General features: G+C 37.2%; 1 protein-coding gene and 1 long non-coding RNA gene across 9 annotated transcripts in view; one reads left to right on the top strand and one right to left on the bottom strand.

The window, feature by feature from the left end:
- The first annotated feature begins 2,610 nt into the window (after positions 1-2,610).
- hck (HCK proto-oncogene, Src family tyrosine kinase) overlaps positions 2,611-22,308 on the top strand; it is a 128,675-nt gene continuing 108,977 nt past the window's right edge. For both annotated transcript variants that reach the window (XM_039734406.1, XM_039734404.1), the window contains exon 1: positions 2,611-2,791. The gene's annotated coding sequence lies outside the window, so the exon portion shown is untranslated. The remainder of the gene's footprint in view (positions 2,792-22,308) is intronic.
- LOC120514190 overlaps positions 16,610-22,308 on the bottom strand; it is a 29,595-nt gene continuing 23,896 nt past the window's right edge. For all 7 annotated transcript variants that reach the window (XR_005630427.1, XR_005630429.1, XR_005630425.1 and 4 more), the window contains one exon: positions 16,610-17,441. This is a non-coding gene — a long non-coding RNA (uncharacterized LOC120514190). The remainder of the gene's footprint in view (positions 17,442-22,308) is intronic.

Here is a 22,308-nt window from a genome sequence, read left to right as displayed (position 1 = left end):
AACTTAATATGTGCTCTTACAGAGAGCCATTGTAGTGATCCAAAAAGAGAAGTGATGGAGCCCCACCTCGATTCGGTTGAATCTCAGATATGCTGCTGCATTTTGAATTACCTGCTTGGTGACAAATGTCAGTACTGCTGCAATAAGAGAGTTGCCATAGTTCAGCCTGAACCAGGAGTTATGCAGCATACTCTGTCAGATACAGTCTGACTTTAAAGGGGTTGTATAAAGTGAATCCTTAAGACCAAGAGATTGTTGCAACATGGTCAGTGAAAGACAGCTGGCCATTGATCATTACATCAAGGTAGTGAACAGACTTGGCAGGTGATAGCGATAATGAGCCAAGCTGAACGCAAATGGGGTGCTGAATAGAAGGATGATCTTTGATAACAAGAATTCCTGGCTGGAGATGAAATTCATGTATCCAGGTTGCAATATCAGTGAGACTTGCAGAGATTCTATCTGACACTGTGTGGTCCTCTGGAGGTAATGACAGGTACAACTGTGTATTTCCAGCATAGCACTGTTAAGAGAAATCATTGGACATGATGATGGGGTATATGAAAGAGGTGTATAGAGAAAAGAGGAGAGCACCCAGAACAGGTTATTCGGGTACCCACGTGTTTGCCACATGCCACTTGACATCTTTGCTCACCAGGGCACATGATAAGATCTGCCCAAGGAACAGAAGTAAAACCACCTGAGGGAAGTCCCAGTAATGCCAATGCCAGAAAGGATGTTAAAAAGGGTTTGATAGTTGATTGTGTTGATTGCTTAGGAAAGATCTCACTGTATGGGTGGGTTCAGAACATGTTGGTATCTCTAGCCAGCCATAACATATCTACAATGGTAAGTAGAGCCGTCTCATTGGAATGACCCCTCTTGAAGCCTGACTGATTAGGATCAAGCAGTCTATTCTGTAGAAGTAAAGGAAAAGACTTAGTTAGAAACAGCACATTCCAGTGTTTTGGATAGACGAGAGAAAAGAGAGATTTCATAAATTAATTCTTATTGTAAATATTGCTTAAACATGTGATATGTTAAAACAAATATGGGCTATTGGCTATGTAATTGTGCAGTTTGCATTTCAAATTATCTATGTATAAGATAAGGAGGAATCGATTCTAAACTGCTCTCAACAAGTAAAGAATATAATCATCCCAGATAGCATTCTGGATTTAAATCTTCTGGATCTTTGTGTGTTTTCTCCTGGTATCTGCATTAATTCTTCTGCAGGTGTTCTGAATTTCCTACACGATGGCTTATGTAGCAGCTCTAAGGTGGGCGTGTTCATCTGTGAGTGGGCCCTCAGACTGACTGGTACCCTGGCCAGGGCTGTTTCCTACTTTGCAACCAATGCTGCTAGGATGGCTCTCTTGGATCTTGTGAGTTAGACAAAAAAAACTGCGTTGTTTACTTTTTACATCTTTTTTTTTTTTTTTACTTTTTATATCTCGTGTACATGTACATCATTTCTTTAAAACACAAGTTATCCATTTGTGTGCGTTTATAAGTGGGTTAAATAATGTGAGTAAATCACTCAGACCTCAGACATTTATTCCCGTGTCCACAAAGACGTAAATGATTAAACGTGAAGAGCTCTAAAATCAGTGTTTCAGAGGTGACACAGAACAGGAGGCAGATCAGACCATATGGTAACCCCGAATTTAGCAGATCAGACCATATGGTAACCCCGAACTTCACTCCATGTCGCTTTCGATTTAAACGCAGCGACTGTGAACAGCTGGGCTGCAGGAGGACACTTCCGCTACAACGGTAGGTACAGTAAGTGATGCGGGCTACTTTGAAAGTCAAATTAGAATAAAAAGTCCCCGTTTTCAAAAATGTGGTGACAATTTGCTGAGGTGGGCGTTTTACTTCCTTGCTTTTTTTTCGTTTCCGGTTTTACACTTCAGTACGAATACCCCGGTGTAATAACGGGTACGGGGTACTTTACCGTGTGAAGTCAGTCGTCGCATGGAAATCAATGAAAGTGAAAAAAGACAAGGCATAAAAGCAGCTGTACAGTAAATAAGTGTTAACCAATAAACAGTGTGGGTTGGACTGGAGATATTCACTTTTCTGTAAATGCTCGAGATATAAATAGCACAACTATTTGATTAACCTAGAGCTTTCGATATTATCAAATTTATATTAAGACAGTGAACGCGATGAGAGGCTCTTCTTAAAATTCAACAACGGAAGAGATTTAGAATGTGAAGTGCGCATGGGTGCAGCATTGGTCTACTGGTGCACGTGTCTTCAACTGAGCGGAGTGGGGACAAAAGTGGGGTTCCGCAAGGATCGCCGCCTTGTCTGCTGCTCATTTTGGTTTACACGGAATGCCTCTCAATCCCGGGACTGAGATGGAACATTCATGCCAGTCGTTATCACACATTTCCCTGTCATCTGCAAGACAAAAATAATAATCGTTAGTTCTTAATTAGAAATAACGCGAACTTTAGTAAAAGTGTAATAAGAATACGATACTCAGATCATCGAGTTAGTGATCCATTATGTACTAAAGAATTACAGCCGACTAACCAGTTCAGTCCTGGAAGGGCGGTACTTCCCTATTCCGCTGGCTAAATTACGCATTTCTCAACTTTATGTGAAGCCTGCAACTTCCTCATGCAAGTTTACAGCTGACTTCTCCGGATTAGTGGAGCTCTTCTTCACGTCACAGAATGGAGATACTTCGCTTTATATGAAAGGACGGCACTTCTTTAGAAAATTAACAAGGACTAAAGAGAAACGGAAATCTTGATTGATCTTGGCTTTTATATTAAAGGTACGTTATTTGTCGGTATAGAAGTAAATAAAGTTAATGATTGTCGGTTATAAAGTTTACAAAAGCATACTGATAAAGTTGAGAGTAGGGCCGGGAACTAAAAAGGCATACCGATCCGTTAATCAAATAAGTGATTCGGGAAAATAAAAAGTGGACGGTTGCTGTTTATTTCATTTGTGTACCCGAACAACCGTTCGCATGGCCAGTGAAACCTTCGCTTCTCGTTTTAGGGAAGCGGCGTCTGATTCATTAGAACCGATAAGCAACACTACACCGATTCTGAGTTGCCGTTTGCTAGCGGTGCAATCTTTAAACGTCCATTCTGCTAAAGAAATGACGTGACCTGCTGTTAGTTCATATGTTTTACAGTAGTTTGTAACAAGTCCATTCATCCAAGTTCACCTTTTATTAATTTAAGATGGGATATAAAATACTGAGTCTGTTCAGAGTGAAATAGGCAGCTATTGTATGTGAAATCCGCACTATCTCTGAAAAGGCGTTCTATACGCAACTGCAGATGAAATGTTATACTTTTTGTTTGTTTGCTTGCATTTTTATATTGATTGATCTCATTGGGTATCTGGTGGTGCATTCTGGTTTCTAACCACACAAGAAAGGAAGTGGCCGAAGGAGCTTTACTCTATTGAAAAGACATCAAGCTAGTCAAGTGAAACGCAGTTTGCGTTTTTCATGAACCCTGAGACTCAATTACATTCTGCCAATAAAATGTGTTTTGATTTTTCCGTCCACTAAGTTAAATTTGTGTTCAATCCATACATGTTCTTCATCATCTGAACTTTCGCAAAGTAGCTGATACCACCAATGGGGTGGAATGGTGGCGTGGTGGTTAGCGCTATCTTCAGAATCACAGCTTTCATTTTCTACCCATGATCTTTGGATGTTTCCCGCCTGTTCCAGTGTGTTGTCTTCCAAGTACTCTGTTCTTAAGCATCCAAAAGATGAGCACGATAGGTTAATTGGCGATTCAATACTGGGCCCATTTGCCCTGTTCAGGTTTGGTTTCCACCTTGTCCCCTATGCTGCTGGGATAGGCACTGTCCTCCATGATAACATAGAATTAGGCAGGTTAAATAATGCCGTGTTCTGGTACTGATCATACAAAAATCATTTTGTACGCTTTTCTAAACTAGTTTCACCAACAGAGACCACGTCAAAAGACAAACAGGGAAGTTTTAACAACGTTTTAAATACGTCCCCACAAAAGCGAAGGGTACACTGCTTGTCAGCACACAATGGTTGGGTTCCATATGGATTGGTCTGGGTTTCAGAAAATATTGGAGGTCTGGCGTCACAATAGTTTATATTTAAGGGTAGAGTTGCTTCCTGACAACACCAGGTTCCGTAGTTTGATTCCTAGCCAGATTGCAGTCTCTTTGGAGTCTGCACCTTCTCCACTTTCCTCTAACATCCAAAAAGCAGGCATATTGCATTAGTTGGCATCCGTAAAGCCCCGCAATGGACGTCTACTCTGTTATATATTGGGGTCTCATACACAGTTGGCTTCAAAGATAGCACATGTTAGACAATGGATGGATAACAATGCAAAGAACTGTCTTAACTCACAATAACCTTAAGAGGTTTAATTATTTATTTCCAGTGTATGCATTATACCTACGTTCATGTTAGAGAGAGCAATAATTGAGAGACACGGCTCACATTTCAGGGTGCACCTCTCAGCATGCGCGAGAGCAAGAATTGTGGGATGTTAGCGGATAAGAAAGATATATGTGTGTTTTGTTATTTCCTTAAGTAGTTCTAATAATTGCAATAGCTAAGAGTCTCTAATACACCGAATCAGTCAAGAAGGTTGCGTTGATGACCAGAGGTGGGTTCCTCGGTGTTTCGCTTGCATTACGTGTTTGTTTTACGGTTATGACGTAAACTTGTTCAAAGTGCACTGTTTAGTGTTTATGAGTTGGGAATGTGCCTTAGTGTTATTTACATGCAGCACCATTCTTTCAATAATACTTTTGGTTGTTAAGCTAATGTGCTTTACTATAAGTTTGTTAAAACCTTTTATTGATAAACTTTATTGATTTGAATTTCATACTGGCGATAAGCAGGTACCTAATTTGAATAATACTGACATCTGGTGGATTTCTGTGTAATTTACATATAAGTGCTGCGTATCCGTTTTTTAAATTGTACACCACCCACATAACGCCTGTTCAAATACAGGTATTTATAGCCTACCCTCAAGTAAATCCGTCATACATTCGTTGTGGATTTTTCTGCATCATTTACGCTTGTCCTGCCCGACACTCCGGAGGGAACACTTCACGTCCCGAACTCCTCACATATATACAGTCCTCCTTTGCTACGGTCACGGAATGAGTCTGTCATGTTGATGCTTAAAGATTTAAAAGATTTCCTTAGCTCTAGGTTTAGTTTTCTGCTCAGTAGGATGCCATTGCAAACTGCAGTATTATTAAACAAACCATTGGTATTAAAAATAAAGAAAGGATGCTGCTATTACAATTCATGTTGATATTTTTAAAGCTTAAAACCTGGTGCAACTTAATTGTTCTTGATACTGACGTAGTTAAAGGTAATTTAAAGAAAATCCTGAATTTCTTGCATAATTTCATGCCAGTGTCTAGGGCTTACATTTCCTTCTTTAATTTTAAAAACTTAGATATGGTACAAAAGCGGTTTGATACGTTACAGTGGTGTACAGTGCACCCTTGGGAGTATGGGCCTATTTAAGATGCCTGGGCTGGCTTTCCTCCTTGTGTTACAGCACAGATACAAGAAGAAGTTCAGAGATGAGCTAATGGACATCCAGGACGGCAGGGTAGTGACAAAGAGGAAGGATTAAGAGAACTGAATCTCTGACGCCAATTCAAATGGCAATTAGAATGGATGAATGGAAAGACAGAGGGCAGACATTTTTAACATTAAACAGAAAATAAACAAGTCTTGTGCCAGTTATTAGCCTACAATGATTACTATAGAGAGAGAGAGCAGTGGGGCGTACAGATAGGCAAATGAAAAAAGTCAATACATTCCTATTTTGGAAAGTATCAGAGAATTACAGATTCATAGAACAAGTTACCTAGCGGTGCATTTGAATATAGTATTATTTCTTTTATCCTGGTTCTGTATTTGCTAAAGCAACAAAACTATTACTAACAGTGTTCATTTAATTACTTTGTAAGATATGTTTCTTTTTTACATGAACAGTTAAAATGCATTATATTGTTTATCCTGAATATCATATTTTATTTTGTTGTTCCTTTGTTTCTGCATTCTGATAAATTGTTCAATTATTTTTTGAGTTGTGAGTTTCTTAATAAGGTTCAGTGTTATGTACACCACTTTCAGTTTATTATTATTTGACTACTTTAAACAGAATTACATAGCAACAAGAAAATATAAAAATGGTAAAAAAAAACAAATGCGCTTAAATAAAGATAAAATAAGCTACAATGACGAAAACAACAACAAGCAACTTTGTATATTGCATGCAACAAATATGTAAGCTGATTTGATGCTGTGAATTTTTGACCATCGGCAGAGAGCAGAAAGGAAATCTCCAAATAAACATGGGTTATGAAAATGTCAAAAATGGCCTCAGATTTAGCAGACACAAATTTAACTGCTGCACATTTTGTAAGCCTAGCAAGTAAACCGTATTGTATGTTGACGAGTCGATTAGGTCGCAGTCGTTCAGCTCTTGAAGAACTGTGCAGTGGAATTTGGGGCAACTTCTCATTTGTATAAAGGAAGAAAAAAAGGCTGTTTTGGAGATACTTGTCATCGATAGCATGGTTCTCCTCTTTGTTTTATATTCACTCTTATAATGAAAAGTAAATGAAGGCTTTTAGCAAGATGGTTTAGTCTATCAATGCATGTTTTATTTTTATGGATTTGCAAAATGTTTTTTGAATTAATTACAATTTTCCAAAGGCTTCAAAAACCTGGTGTCAGAATGCTAAAATATTTTAAGACTTCCATAGAGTAAAGGGACAACCAGGCTTTGTTAATGCACTTCATAATGTGTTACTTTTTATTTGTCCTATAGTAACTGTACAGTAGATTAGGATTAACATTTTGTAACTGTAATCGCTAATTTTACTACTTCACAGCAATTGTGTGATTTGAATTTGTATTTGTGGTGAACCTTTGAGATTCTAGTTTCCTACCAAAGTTAACTTGCTGCTTGGTTGTTTGACATTATTAAATTGCTCTTGTTAGATTGCATGTGTGAGTGGGCACCTAGAGCTCAAGCCTGTTATTGGTGGATTAAGCTCTTGCTCCCTAGGAAATGAGTTGGTAGGAAGATGGATGTTGCTTTAAGACACAGGTGGCTAACATAAAGGAGCAAATCTCACAGATATATGTTTAAATATATATTGTACACATGTGAATCTGTGCGTATGTTTCTCTAGAACAAAAGAGTTTGCTTAAGCTGGTATTGACATACATCAAAAAATTGATAAATGTGAAGAATATCATTCGGTGCTAAAAGGAACGGGGAACACTGTTTATCTTTAGACATACCTGATGGACTCTAAACAGTGCAAACATTGTGTTGTTTTCACTGCTTTGTTATTTTTCAGTGATGCTTTAAGTTTCACACAAACACCCACAAGTATAATTATATACATTTAGAGTGAAGGAGTGCTGTGCCACCCAGTGTTAACTCCTATATGTCTTTTGGTTTTCCTGGAATCAGATACATCTCACTTTGGATAACAAAGTTCTGGAAATAATTGGGTGATTGCACTAAGCACTTTGAGCTAAATTATTTGTATGACAACGTGCTATATAAATAAATGTTGTTGTTGTTTTGATGAGTTTTATCATAAGTCATCTCTAAAACAGTCAAACCCAACTGCTTGCCACAATTACTTAAGGGTGAATTAAAAGCAAATGTCCTTCTTCCGTGTTAACACTGCCTGTCATTTTAACTTTTGATTTCATTTCCATCCACCATATCGCATTTACTTTTCATATGTTACAAGCACTTTGAAGATCCCAAGAATGTCTGCATTTTATTTTCAAAGATATCCATTGTCCTTTTGTCCATTCTCAGAACATGCAAGGCAGGAATGAGGCCAGGGACAAGGCACACATCATAGGCATTCAAGCTCCCTAACATTAGTTCAGTCACAGTCACCATTTCGAATCTAGGAAGAAATCAGCGTCTCAGGAATAAACTCAATAAACTAAATAAAAAAAGGAGGAATACACAAACGTGTCAAAGAAGCTTCTGTAGCCCACATTTAAATTAGGACTCAAGTGCTCTGAGATGGCAGAACTAGTATGGTTTTATTTCAACAAATGCATGGTTCAGTTATTCATTCATGTATTTTCTAACCTGCTTATCTAGTTCAGAACCACACTGAGGCAATGTCTAACCCTGCAACACCAGGCACAAGACAGGAACCAACCTGGGACGAGGTACCTCTGCATCACAGGTTTGCTATATGAGAATAAGACTGGAGGACCAGTCGAAAAACTCACACAGGCATGGGCAGAACATGCCAACTAACTGCCCAGGCCAGGATTCAAACTCAGTATAATTTAAACAGTACTTTATTTGAAACATAAAGTGCAAGCACATTTTTTAGCATTTAGCACAATAACGACAGAGGTTTTACTAACCAGAGTATTAGATTATGGAGGGGGGTTTAGATTATGCAGTAATAGGTTATCATTTTAGAAGGGGGTGCACCCTCATCATTCACTTCTTAGTTTTACAGTACAATTGCCATTCTTTTGGCTTGTTAATTCCAAAAGAATGCTGCAATGGTCAACAAAGCACATATCTCTAGACAGTATGGATTATCTTTCAATGTTATCTTTTGCAGAAAATGTCACATGCAAATGATATCAAACCAGAGAGCTTTGAATAAATACTTATTTCTCCCCTTCCAAAAAATAACAAAATTGATAGCTAGCAAACTCATCTGACTTTCAACGTCCACCCAGTGGCATAGCTAGGGGCAGGCGGAGGGGGTAGCATTATTGGCCAGGTTTGTAAACATAACACTCACGAATGAAAAAAGTTCAATTCTCTGATTTGTATCCACAAATGCTTCAAAAATAATTTTCAGACTGTCCTTCTGTGACGTCATCAGACCCAGCAGTTGAAATTTATGAGGCAATAACAAAAATAAACATAAGCATTACACCGATAATGAACAACTAATTTACAATTTCTAATTTAGTTTCGTTATCAATCTGAATGCGTTCTTGCTTTGTGCAGAAAACATCCCCACCAATCACTTGTACACTACACTGGCTCTGGTTTTCGCAGCGTAATTATATTAAACTAATAATTAGAACACAGCTTATCAGTGCATCTATACTATAGTTTTGTCTAGTTGATGCTTATAAATAATTCTATGTGAAAAATTATTGCTGTTTCTCTATATATGAATAAATCTATGCAAAATGCATCTATACATCATTTTAATTTTCTATTTAAATTGATTAACATATTGAGATATGTTGGAGGGTGGCAAATTGATGCATCGCCCCACCCCAAGTGGCACTAACTCTAGCTAAGCCAATTCGTCCACCTTCACTTCTTCTGCAAGAGGACCAACACAATCATATCCCCTTGTCCGCCTGTTTTTGATATTTTATTTTCTTGTATTTCGTGGTATAACAATGAAGCAATGTAAATTGAATCCACATTTGAAATGCTTATTAATGTAACTACTTACTGATTTGCATAATGATAGCCATTCACTGAACAAAGCCTTTTAAGAATGTTACTGTAGGCACCTCATCATTCACAAGTTTTAAGATGCGGTAAAGGGGAAACTTAAAATGCTAAGACTTTACAAAAAACTAATGACCTGTGCAGACTTTTGTCATTATTGTATCACCATAACCTTGTCTAACCCCAAGTGACACCCAACCCATAGTATATAGTATATAAACTAGTATATAGTATATGCTGCTCTCTATTATTTTTCTCCATACATTTTATTTTTGGTGGTGTGGTGGCACAGTGTCTAGACCAGCCAGTTCACTGCTGCAGATTCCTGTGTTGAAATTCCAGATGAGGGATATTCTGTGCTGGGTGTTCGTTTAGGTGCTCTCGTTTCTCTTTCATATCGCAAAGTTGTGTGTCCTGGGTTAATTTCCTGACTCATAACTAAGAGTTAGTGTATAGTACGTGAGTATGGCATATGATAGACTGACACCTGGAGGAGGTTGGTTTCAACCATTTTACTGGTTTTGATGGGATATGTTTTGGGCTCAATTTTCATGAACCGAATTAAGAGGATTAAAAATGTTATTGTTTTGTTTTTTTTTATTGTATGATTTACTTTAAATGTATGTAGAAAACATGAGACCTTATCTTACTGATTGTAATTGTTTCATTTGACAGCTGGCTTGTTCAGTGGACATATTTTTTCTCAAGCTGTGTTCTTACTGTGATTAGGCTATTTTACAGCCTCCATGTTTATGCAGTAGCAGCTCCTTCCAACGCTACTCCTTTGACATAGTGGTCCTTGTTCAGTATAATTTTCAGCAAGATGTAGAGATGAAATTGTTTTCCTCCCACATCCCAAAGATGTACATGTTATGTTAACTGACAATTTTAAACTGGCCAGGTATGAGTGACTTTGAGTCAGTGTTTGAGTTTGGTCTTTGTTGGAATGGAATCCTGAACAGAGTTGATTCCTGTTTTGTGTCTCATGCCGCTTGAATAAGTGGATCTACTGTGGCTATGAATTCCCTTGGTTCAATAAGGGGTGGAATGACGTATTTCATCTAACTGTTGCTCATATTCTTAGAGATATGTCACACTGAATGTATGGATGGAGAGATTCCCAATGTTTCACAGAGCATAGTTCAGATTGTAGATGGAAAAGATATAAAACATAATTACTTTCATGAGTAGTCAATTGCATTTCTATAAAATTGACATCAATTTGAAGCATTTTTAAACATTTATCACTTTTAATCATTCTTCCAAGTGACAAAAAATAACTTGTAAAGCAATTGACTCACCCACCAAAATCTCTTCTTTTTATGCAAGCAAGTTCGCTGATCCTCTTTTCGGTATTTCACACAGTAACTTGAAAGCTTTACTGTAAATTGATTAAAAAATATACTATAGTAAACACTATGTTCCAGTATCAGCTTTGCTTCAGAGAATAATTTCTGTCTTGAGGAAGTTGGCTTAAAAATAGAGGTCATTTTTAAAATTGTCTGCCATCAGCTGAAAATAAGTAACTTACAAAGGCATTTTTCTTAATGTTTTTTCCGTGTAATCAGCTAATGAGTAAATTTCTTACAAGCATGAGGAAGTTGGTTATTTAAGGTAATGTCAGTTTCAGTTTTACTTCAGGCACTTCTCCCCTCCTGTAAATACAAACCTTTCTGCCTACTATAAGAATGTATACACTTAATTTGCTTTGGCTCTTATCAGTTTTTGCAAAGCTCCATCATATTATAAAATGTGATTTAAAATATTAAGGGAATTTGAGGAAGGTGTGCAAGAACTGCAGCTAATAACGTTAGAATTGAAGATTATGTATTAAATATGCTCTAGGTGGTAGTTGGTAGTTAGCAGATTCATTGTAATATTGCAGTTCATCAGACTTAAAAAGTGAATACCTTCCTAACAAAACATCAAAAAATAATAATTAAAGCTGAGTTTTTGTGCATTATTGGAAAGTGGCTTAAAATGGCACACAACCATCCTTGTTAAGAGTTAAACTAAAATAGATATATATATATATAGAAACACTACTGGGGCTCCTTTATACCAATAGGAATATGTCTGCATAATTCCTCACTGGGACTTGAACAGCCAAGTCAGCGTTTTGTGTGTGTGTGTGTATATATATATATATATATATAAAGGCATTCATTTTTGTGATTAATGAGGCCAGTTCAATGCATTAAAAATATTGTCACATTCAGTGCCAACAATGAGGCAAATGTCTCAGGCTGTGCTTTGACAAGGGTGGCATTTTCTTGTAATTTTTTTTTTTAGTTTTAAAGATTACGAAACAATAATACAAATATGTACCTAAAGAATTACATTCATTCCCAGTAGCGTATTTATATATACCTTTGAAGATTTTCTGAAATAAACTTTTCAGTTAAAGGTTTAACATTTCATAGTACATAGTTCACAACAATATGCCACATGTCAAAATGAAGCACTGGTATACATTTTCTTGATTTATACATATTTACATTGGTGTGGGGGAATGGGAGGAAAAGTTCTGAAGGTAAAAATTACGCTGGTTTTTTTTCATTAAATGTTTCTGTATGAAGACTGAATCAATGGCATATCATGTAAGCGCTAAATAAGTTATCTTTGAGTGTTACTAAAACCAAAATAAGTCTTTAGTACCTCTGTATTTAACGTGCCAGTCTGCCAGGTAGCTTACAGTGCTGATTGTCCTAATATAATGACAAACTTCTAAGAAACAGAGGTGTAATAATTATCCCTATCCATGTTGAAGTTTGGAACATCTTTGCTGATTTATTCAAAGAACGTAACATAACCATCCCAATTAATGCATATGGTCAGTTTTATGAAGATAGCACCTATGGAGATCTTTTTTAGCATGCCAGGAGCAAAGGTGTGGGTAGATCAATGTTTTACAACCATTTTTCTGTGGTGGCACACTATTTTTATCCCAAAAAATCCCAAGGCATGATTCCACCAAACACAAAAGCATTAAATCTTTTACATGTGCAAAACCGATCAAAGGGATGGGACAGATGGTGGCAAAAAAAGCAGCTTGGAGATCTGTGACTGCAAAACTGCTAGCATAGAGCTGCTTTAATTTCGGCTTCTCCAGGTAGTCCCATCCTCCTCAGACAGGTCTCGCCCACCGGAGGTGCGTGTCTATCTCTGGTATTTAAGGAGTTTTAACACAGGTTTTAATGTATGCCCATTTCAGAGATGCTTATTTCTTTCAATTAAATCAGTTTTCAGCAGTGCATTCAGAGTCATCAGTCATTTAATTTTTACTTTAACATGTCTGTCTTGTATGCTATGCCAATTGATAATTAATACTTTGGCCTTGTTTTCTTATTGCCTTCTTTTCAATTTGCCTTTTAGGTAGGCATTCAAATTCAGGTTGTATTATAGTTAAAAGTTCAGGTTTAAGGTTACTGTTTAACTTTAAACTATGCCATTAATCTTTTTTTAATTTCTTTGATTCTATATTAAATTTGTAAATTAGTGTGTATTTTATGGGATTAATAAGTTAATTTTTTTTTAAACGATTCCTGGCACTAATAAAAATATATATGTATACAGTATATATTTTGAAAAGGTGAGTCTCAACACAAGACAAACATTTGGGGCACCCACCCGTGTACTTGACCTTGACTGCAAAAGACAAAGTTTCAATACAATTGTGTGTGGATCTGAGTCCAAAACAGAACTGCCCAACGGAGCAAAGAAGTTGGGTTTTATAGGCAGGTTTAAGGAAATGATGTCGTCCTCGGGATCGGGACAGGAAGTGATGTCCTCAGAGCCGAGGTGGAAGTGACATCTTTGCACTCAGGCAGAATTTCCCGTGTCTTGTCTGCGGGGACAAAATAAGAGGGTTGAGTGCACCCCTCCACCCCCTGGCCGGGCATGGAATTCCCTTCTTTTAGTCCCTGTGGCTGGCTCCCATGCACACATATGTGACAATATATATATCTAACTATTAATGTAATTATTTAAAGAGAGTCTGTAAAGTTCAAATTCCACCCCCCAATAAGTAAAGCCCTAACTATCTTATCTAGAAATCTAAAGCTGATACCTAGGGTGGTTTATATGTTCTCCCACTAATATTGGTCCTAGAGACTGATACTGTATATTTTGGCTGAAAGCACATAGAATAATAACACATATTACAACTGGCTGATACTGTTCATTGACATTTTAAGCAAGCTTAAAATCTTTTGAAGATTTTGACATAAAGCCTAAAATCCTCAAAATTGTAAATGGTGTTGTCTAGCTAAACTAGTATAACGCTATAAAAAATGATCTTATGCATTATATAGCACAGTTACATAATTAACTTTGCATGCACCATCATGACACCATCTTTGGTTTTCTTGAATTTTTCTGTAATTATCCCTATGATACCTCCTGTTGTTAGAATGACAAACATTGAGAAAAGAAAAAAAGTGTGTCTGTTGCCTGTCCTTATTTGCATTTCATTTGTATTGGCTCTTCTCGGAGAAGCCTAAGATACTCCTGATAAATAAGGCTAACACTAGTGGTGCTTGTTGCAAAAGTAATGGAAGTGTTTCTTTCCACTACTAAATGTTTTATGGAAATCTACCCTGTTTCGACTTCCCAATGGTTATAACTACCTCTGTCTATTGCATGTATGTAGTGTATCCTAGGATGACGTAGCCCTTACTGCTTGTAATTTAGCTATTAATAACTGTTAAAGCAACAAGAGGATTATATTTAGAGTATACCGTATGTCTGTCTCAGTTGATATGTGTCTTGCGTACTTACCAACAACAACAACAACAACATTTATTTATATAGCACATTTTCATACAAACAACCAGTTCATCCATTCTTAAACTATCGTTGTCCAACTCAAAGTCACTGGGTTCCACAGACATTGGGCAGAAAACAGCAATTAATCCAGTATGAAGTAACATTCTATTTCACAATAATTCACATATTCATTTTTGTTTGATTTATATGCAGTACAGTGCTTAATGTATGGAAACAATTTGCATTTAGGGTACATTTTATGACCCTGAGGACTGATCATTTATGTTAGGTAGAATGCCTAGAGGGGCTGGGCTGTCTCATGGCCTGGAACCCCTGCAGATTTTAGTTTTTCTCCAGCCATCTGGAGTTTTTTTTTTTGTTTTTTCTGTCCTCCCTGGCCACCAGACCTTACTTTTATTCTATGTAATTAGTGTTCTCTGATTTTAATTCTTACTTTGTCTGTTTTCTCTTTCTTCATCATGTAGAGCACTTTGAGCTACATTTGTATGAAAATGTTCTATATAAATAAATGTTGTTGTTGTTGTTGTTGCTGTAACAAGGAGCCAGGAGACATGGGGCTGGCTGAATTCATTCTCGCTGCTACCATATAGTGCTAATTGTTTCAGCCAGTTCCCCACCCAGTACTGGGTTGGTCAAGGGGTAGTTTCCTGGACTGTAAAAGCACCCAACTACAGACAAGAGTTCTCGACTGCAGAAAGTCTGCCATTTAACAGCCAGCCAGTTATGTGGCCAACCAGTGATGATGATGATGATGAGACATGGGGTACATGAATTACTGCTGTTACCTCACAGATTAACACACCTGCTTTACAACCAGTGCTCTCTTCCATCTACATCCCAAGGGCATTCATATTGAGTTAACTGGTGACTGGGCATGGATGTAAGAGTGAACATTTCTTGTGATGGAATGGTATTCCTATTGTATCTGATGGTGCTTGGATAAACTCAGACCACCATGATCATGTAATGTTCAGAGGGAGTTCGGAATATATGAATGTAACAGGGGGACAATCACTGGGAAACTTATTTTTATACTGAAAGTAGAATTTCTGCTTGAATAAATTGATGAAATGGGGAGTATGGTAAAGCTTACATTATTTAAAAAAGGAATTTTAGTACATATGGAAAATCAAATATGAAAAGGCATAAAAATCTAACCATCAGAAACTTGTATGTCAGATTTTACTTTTTGGTGCAGATGAGTGGAGTGATATTAGAGGAAAGGGAAGAAATCATACATGTTGGCTTTGATCCACTCTTAAACGTAAATGAAAGTTATTCAGTCCATGGTTAAGTGATCATGCCCTTGGTCACACACTTCTGTGATATACACCTAACCTAATGGCAATCTTTAGTCAAACCTTTCACATGCTGTTACTCCTGACCCATGCTTGTTTACTTTTGCCTAGCAACTTTTTGGCTTCTTTGGCCATGTTATGTTTGTTATTTAAACAGACTGCTGGCATTTCCATTTCTTGTGTTTCTGTAGTTTTATATTTATAGCTCTCATGTTCCTGATCTTTGCTTTTAGACTTTTGACTTTGCTATTTGATAAGACTGTTGCCTGGCCTGTGCTTTGAGATTTTGGCCAGGTTTGTTATCTATTTTATTTAATTTCTGGTCTTTCCTGACAACACAGTACACTGTTCTTAGACCATTGGTGTTGTGATGTCTGGATCCACAAAACTGTTGCAGTAAAAACACTTTATCCCTGCTTCACTGTCTGTTGAGTTAATAATCTGAGACAGTTTATTTACATCTCATTGTGGATTACTGCCTTTTCATTTTCTCCCTTCTCAAAATATTAACAAATTACAAATTCAAAATAACGCTGGAACAAACCTGATTAGGATGAAACGTAATATTGTAATCACCCCTCAACTAGCTTCACTACATTGGCTATCTACCCCATATATAGGCATCTTCTGGCCTTGCTTATTAATCTGTAAAGATGTAAACTTAGGAGTTTGTTAAATACTTTGTGATAGGGCTTACTGTAAGAGATGTACAATAAAATATTTTAATTTGAGTATATCTATGGAAATGCTGATTACAAAGTATGGGTCCAAATGTTCTACTTGACATTGCTAGGAGTTTGCTGGTGTGTGTGGATTTCATTTTCTTTAGCAGGTTCTTTTTTTCTCAAGTGTCTGCTATTTTCATGAAAATGTGCATCTTTATCTTTAAATAACTTTTCAAGTTTAACAGTAATTATCTGCATTCACACTATCATCAACTGTTTGTAGTTCAGATGTCTCTTGTGAACGGCTCCACGCTGTGACTGAGCATTGTGAAAAAGTGTGTCTGTGGTCTCATAGAAGAGAAGCAGTAAATTGACTTTACAGAGCAGGCTTTATCTTACTCCATGGTAAATATTAACTTTCAAAATGCAAACTGGATTGCGTATTTAACTGGCATACTGCATAGTTACAAGTAATTTGTATGAAATGAAGAAAGTCCAGAAGTACACGTACAAACACAAAAATATATGGTCAATGCAACTGAAAAATCAATAGTTTTTTTAGTTCATAAACTGCATCATTAGAAAATAATCTTATCTCCATTCTGAGGACTCATATTGTAACATAAAGGTCCTGAAAGTACTTCTTAACAGAAAAAAAGCAAGGTCTCTAAAATTGTGAAGTAGGAATGGACAAGCCACAACCCAAAATAAAGTACAAATAATTAATAGAACAAATAAGAAAATTAATAAAAATAAAAATGTACATTAATAAAGAAAAGGAAAATTAATCTGTAATTTTTTTTGAAAACAACATCTACATGTTGACAGCTGGTGGAATCACTTGCCAACTGACGTCATTCTTCGCCCTGTCACTATTCAGGTGTCTTGCGGTCTATTTCTCTTCATGTCTGCTTAGGTTTTCTCCAGGCATTTGGGTAACATTCCACATCCCAAAGGTGTATGTTGTGAAATGATTCAAACAACACTGCAAAAAGGTTTGGGGCAGACACCCTGTGTACTTGAAAATTGGCTGTAAAAAGGCAAAGATTTGAGCAATGGTCTTTACAAACATTAGTCCAAGCCAGAACTGAGGTGACAGGCAAAACATGGCAGTTTTAAAGCTGGACAGGGGAAGTCACATCATCTGTCCCCGTAGCCTTAAGTGATGTCATCTGGCCCAGGCGGAATTTCCTGTGGCTGGTCTGCAGAGGAAAAAGAGAAAGGATCAGTGCACTCTGCCACCACCGATCCGACATCTTACTATACTCATTTGAGCAATTTAGCTGTGTCCCATGCGCACGTGTGTGACAATGTATAAAACTACAAGTGACAACATTAAATTGTTGTGAGTTTGAGTTGATGTATATACAAGGCTGGCATCCCATTCAAGGTTGACTCCTTCCTGGCTCCTTCTTTTCCACTAATTCTTTAATGCACAGATAGATAGACTCACTCATCAGGTAAAAGCCTGAGGGGAGCAAAAATCAAAATCACAGTGGACCACAGAAAGAAGGTACTACCTATGCTACTTGTACACCAAGACCAGCCAGTACAGAAAACTGCTAGACTACATTTCTCTCTATTATAAAAAAAAAAATCCTGGAGAGAAACAGTAGGTCGACGAGACGTGATCTTCACTTTAAGATCACTGAAGACACTTAATAGACCCGCGAGACTAGAGAGATTGGTCACAGAGTGTCTCGCGGGGACTTTAAACATGAGACTTTGTGCCAAGAGATTGACCCAGGACCGTCTCGCGATGACGTAGAACATGAGATTCTTCCAAGACACGTCCTACTTACAAATAAATAAGAGCAAGGGCTGCCAGCAACACATTCAGTCATGTTTTGGCTTTGAGCACACACAGATCCAGGACTCTCAGCGCATGTAAAGCGTATAAGGACAATACAAGTACGTTATAAATGAAACGTAGACGACTAAGCGAGGAAGAAAGCAGCCTGGAGAAAATAGACTCTAAAAAGAAAAAGAATAATCTAGGTGCAAATTCAGAAAATAAGGAAAGCCCGGAACAAGTGGAATTGAATAAAAAAGGACGTCCAATTGGGACGTTGGCGCTATACACATGCAGAGCAGGTTAGAGATTATGAAAGCAGTGGAATTCGAAAGGCTCAAAAAAAGTTGCCGCGATACACATGTGGAGAAAGTTAAAGAATATGAAAGTAGGAAAATTAGAAAGTATAAAAAAAGAAAGTAAAGATCGCAGGAGCGCAAACAAACAGAAATTATTACTCGAAAAAGGGAAAATAATCACCACGGACCAGGTGTCATTAAAAAAAAAGCAGGATAAAGTGAGGTCAGAAATAAAAGACAGAGTAGAAAACAAAGTAAAACATCATAAAAAGGTAAAAAAATAAGGGGGCCAAACACATGCAGAGCAGCTTAGAGATAATGAAAACTGGAATTCAAAAGAGTCAAAAAAAACGTAGGCGCGAAACACATGCAGAGCAAGATACAGAATATGCAAGCAGAAAAGAGAGACAGTGTCAAACAAAAGAAAGTAAACATCGCATTAGCGCAAAGAAAGAGAAATTATTACTCTGAGAAATAACGAAAAGGCAAATAGAGATTGAATATATGGACATAGGTGATATGTCAGAAGTATGTAAATATTGTAAGGCTTTGAAGTTTAAGTCAAGAGAATTTCAAAAACGGAGTTTACCTCACATGCATTTATTAGTTACTTTGCAAAAAAAATTATTAACTGCTGATGATGTAGATCGTTTTGTCTGTGCTGAAATTCCAAACAGAGACACCTGTCCTGAATTATGGTACAAAGTCATTAAACACATGTCTCACTGACCTCATTAAAAAGATTCAGCACGTTGGGACTCGAAAGATTCCAAATATTGTTTTTACAGAAGTTCTGAAATAAAAGTGAAACTAATGAAATAGCAACAATTCAAAGAAAAAAAAATCTTAAAAGTGTGTATCTGGAAAAACAAAAACGGGTTGGCGAGCGAAGCGAGCAGGGGTGAAGCACCCTAGTTTATAAACAGTGTCACATATCAACCTGTTAACTAAGTTTTGGTTACTGCTGCCCTGGAGATAATATTCTTAACCTGTCAAAAGTCAACGCATTGTGTAATGGTGCATTGAACTAAAGTTGCTTCCTATGCATCTTCTTGGAGCTCTTGTCAACAGAGCTAATTCACCCAGTGGAAGATTAATCTAAATAACCCAGGACCCCATATAATGCCCTCTATGAAGACTGCACTAGGGTGTGTTTTTAATGGTTTCAAAGAACTTCAGAACATGGTCCCCACAGAGCAAAAAAAAAAAAAAATTAGTTACTCTTCCACTTTCATAATCTTTTTTTTCTGGATCTTTTATTGAATTTATTAAAAGCATATAACATTCCATACAATCAAGTCAAACCACTTTCATAATCTAGAGTGCAGTGGAGAAAGTTAAAGAATGAGGCTCAAAAGCTGCAATGTTGTAGAAAGTACAAAGAACAGAATGAGGCTCAGTAGCGGCAAAACTGCAATGCTGAAGAGAGCTGGCAGAGCCAATCACACTTGTGTGTGGTTACTTTAAACTAAGTAGGTGTCCACTGCACCACCGGCTCTATGTACAGTAGCAAGAAAATGGAAGCAAACAACTTGCTTTAAGCATTTCAGCCAAACACTAGATAACGTACTCCATGCTGAGTGGTAACATTCAAGTTGTGAATGCTTTACTTCCATTCAACAAAGATATAAGGAATTACTATGAAATAATAAGACAATAAAGTGATAAAACAATAACAGTGCACATTGGATAATGCTGCAAATCAGTAGTACTTCAGAAAGTACTGTATATGCACGAGTGTCAGTGTTAAATGTGGCTTTAGACATGTGTCACATTTCATTTGCTGTGAGATCTCTGGTTGTAATTTGTTTCTTTACAAACAGAGGACCTGCCTGGCATTCAAATACAAGAAGTAGCCTATGATGTCTCATGTTTTACCTAATCATCTAATTTAGTATAGTGAACTTATCAATATTGCGTTTATACTGAGTGTATTCATTCTGACTTATTTCTGGGTATATTTAACATATGCCATTTGGCCATTTTCCAAAGAGAGACGTTTTATGTACATGTTTGCATGTGTTTTGTTTCTTTAACAAGCACCTGTTTGGAATTCTCAAGTCTTTGTTCCTGAAGTTGAATTCTGGCTTGATTAAATATTATTTGTATATTGATAAAGTTTACTTTACGTCACACTTGACTAGTTACTGTGGTATGGATTTATGTAAAATAATGGACAAAGAAGCAGAAAGACTGATCAGAGTAGCAAAGGAAAGGTCTGAAACGGAAAAGAGGAAGTGGGTGGGGAGGGTAGCATGCCAGGTCATTTAACTACTTCTTAGCCTGATAATGACTCTTACTGAAGGTGTCTGTAAAAGGGTTCTAACATAGACTAATTTAAACATAAAAGACATTGTTCATGCTTGTATTAGATAATTGTGCAAATATGTTAATAGTTTTTTTACTATCTAGTTGTTTTAGTTACAATACAATTCAGTAGGCCTCGCAGAGAAGTTGCTTAGAGGAGGAAGTTCATGCACACAGCAGGTTGTTGATAAAGCCTCCCTTTGGTGTCAGATTTAGCTCAGCTGACTGCTTCACTGAAAGCCCCTCCTCAGGCAGCTTATTTTTCACTTGGTCAAGTTGTTCTAATAGTTGGCTTTATTTGGTTGGTTTCTTTCTGATACTGGCACATCATTAAGAAGGTCTGAAACTCAAAAGTGTGGACTTTTATATAGCATATAATTCATGCCAAGAGCACCACAAGGACTATAACTTTTCTATCGTTCTTAGCTTCTTTCCTCATTCATTGGCTGCAGCTGGATAACTTTAGTTGTTCTTTTGAGCATCACATGTGTAGGACATCTGTGAGAGCAAACAGACAAAATATGCACCGGTTTTCAAAAATGCATAATCCAGTAATAGGTCATGGGGACCCAAGGCCTCTATCTCAGTAGCTCGAAGCACAAGGTAAGAATGACCCAGGACAGACAGCACTTTTTTGCAGGGCACCTTCATTTATACACTCACATGGGGCCAGTCTAGAGTCACCAGTTAACCTAACCTCTTTGGGAAGCAAAAGGAAATCTGGCATCCTTTCAAGCAAATTTGGGAAAGCATGCAAGCTCAAAACAAAAAGTGAATGACCTGGGATTTGAATCCAGGACTCCGGACCTGTGCTGTAACACAACACTGCCAATACACCTAGACAAATTATTCAAAGAAAAAAATGACAATATGCTAGTGAATGTTTTGGGTGGCACAGTGCATTTGGGAGTGCTGTCACCACACAGGTCCAGCATTCTGGGTTCAGATGCCATGCCCAGATTTGTCTATGTGCACTTTACATGTTCTTTTTCCCCAGGTATTCTGGTTTTCTCCTTACATTTCAGGTTGATGGGTGATTGCAAATTGGTACCTGTGTAAGTATCGCATCCTGCATTGTTTTCTGCCTTGTGCCAGGTGTGGCTAGGATAGGCTCCTGTCTGTTGTGACCTTGATTTGGATTAAGTAGGTTAGAGAATCTAAAGAATATGTTTGGCAAAACAATGAAATAATTATCTTGTGAGCTCTGTCTGTGAAACTGTAAAAACTATGAGCTTCGATTGTGGTCATAATAACAATTGTAGAATTACAGTAGGTTAACTGACTCCAAAACAGCTTCTTCCTAATACTTTACAATACAACAAAAAGGCCAATATGTATATAAGCTGTTTAAGGCAGTGAAGAACACAGGGAAAGAGTAATGTATGTTTTTTATACCTTACTTCAGCTTGACACAGTAGCACAAGACTGAGTACAAGAAGCAGCTGGCTTTGGTTTCAGACATTTCCTGCCTTGTACACATAAATTGTATAGTAGTTATTTGTCTGTTTTCATTGTGTCCATCAGCAAAAACACAGTAGCATGCATTTGTTTATTTTTTTGTTTTCTAGGAAACTTTCTCTACCAACAGATTTATGAGTGTTCTGCAAGGAAATAAATGGCCTACTGTGACAGTGTTTTTCCCTATATAATTTTTGTAGAAGCAACTTTGTG

The sequence above is a fragment of the Polypterus senegalus genome, chromosome 14, assembly GCF_016835505.1.
Source record: "Polypterus senegalus isolate Bchr_013 chromosome 14, ASM1683550v1, whole genome shotgun sequence".
Lineage (NCBI taxonomy): Eukaryota > Metazoa > Chordata > Cladistia > Polypteriformes > Polypteridae > Polypterus > Polypterus senegalus.
This window is presented reverse-complemented; position numbering and strand designations above follow the sequence as displayed.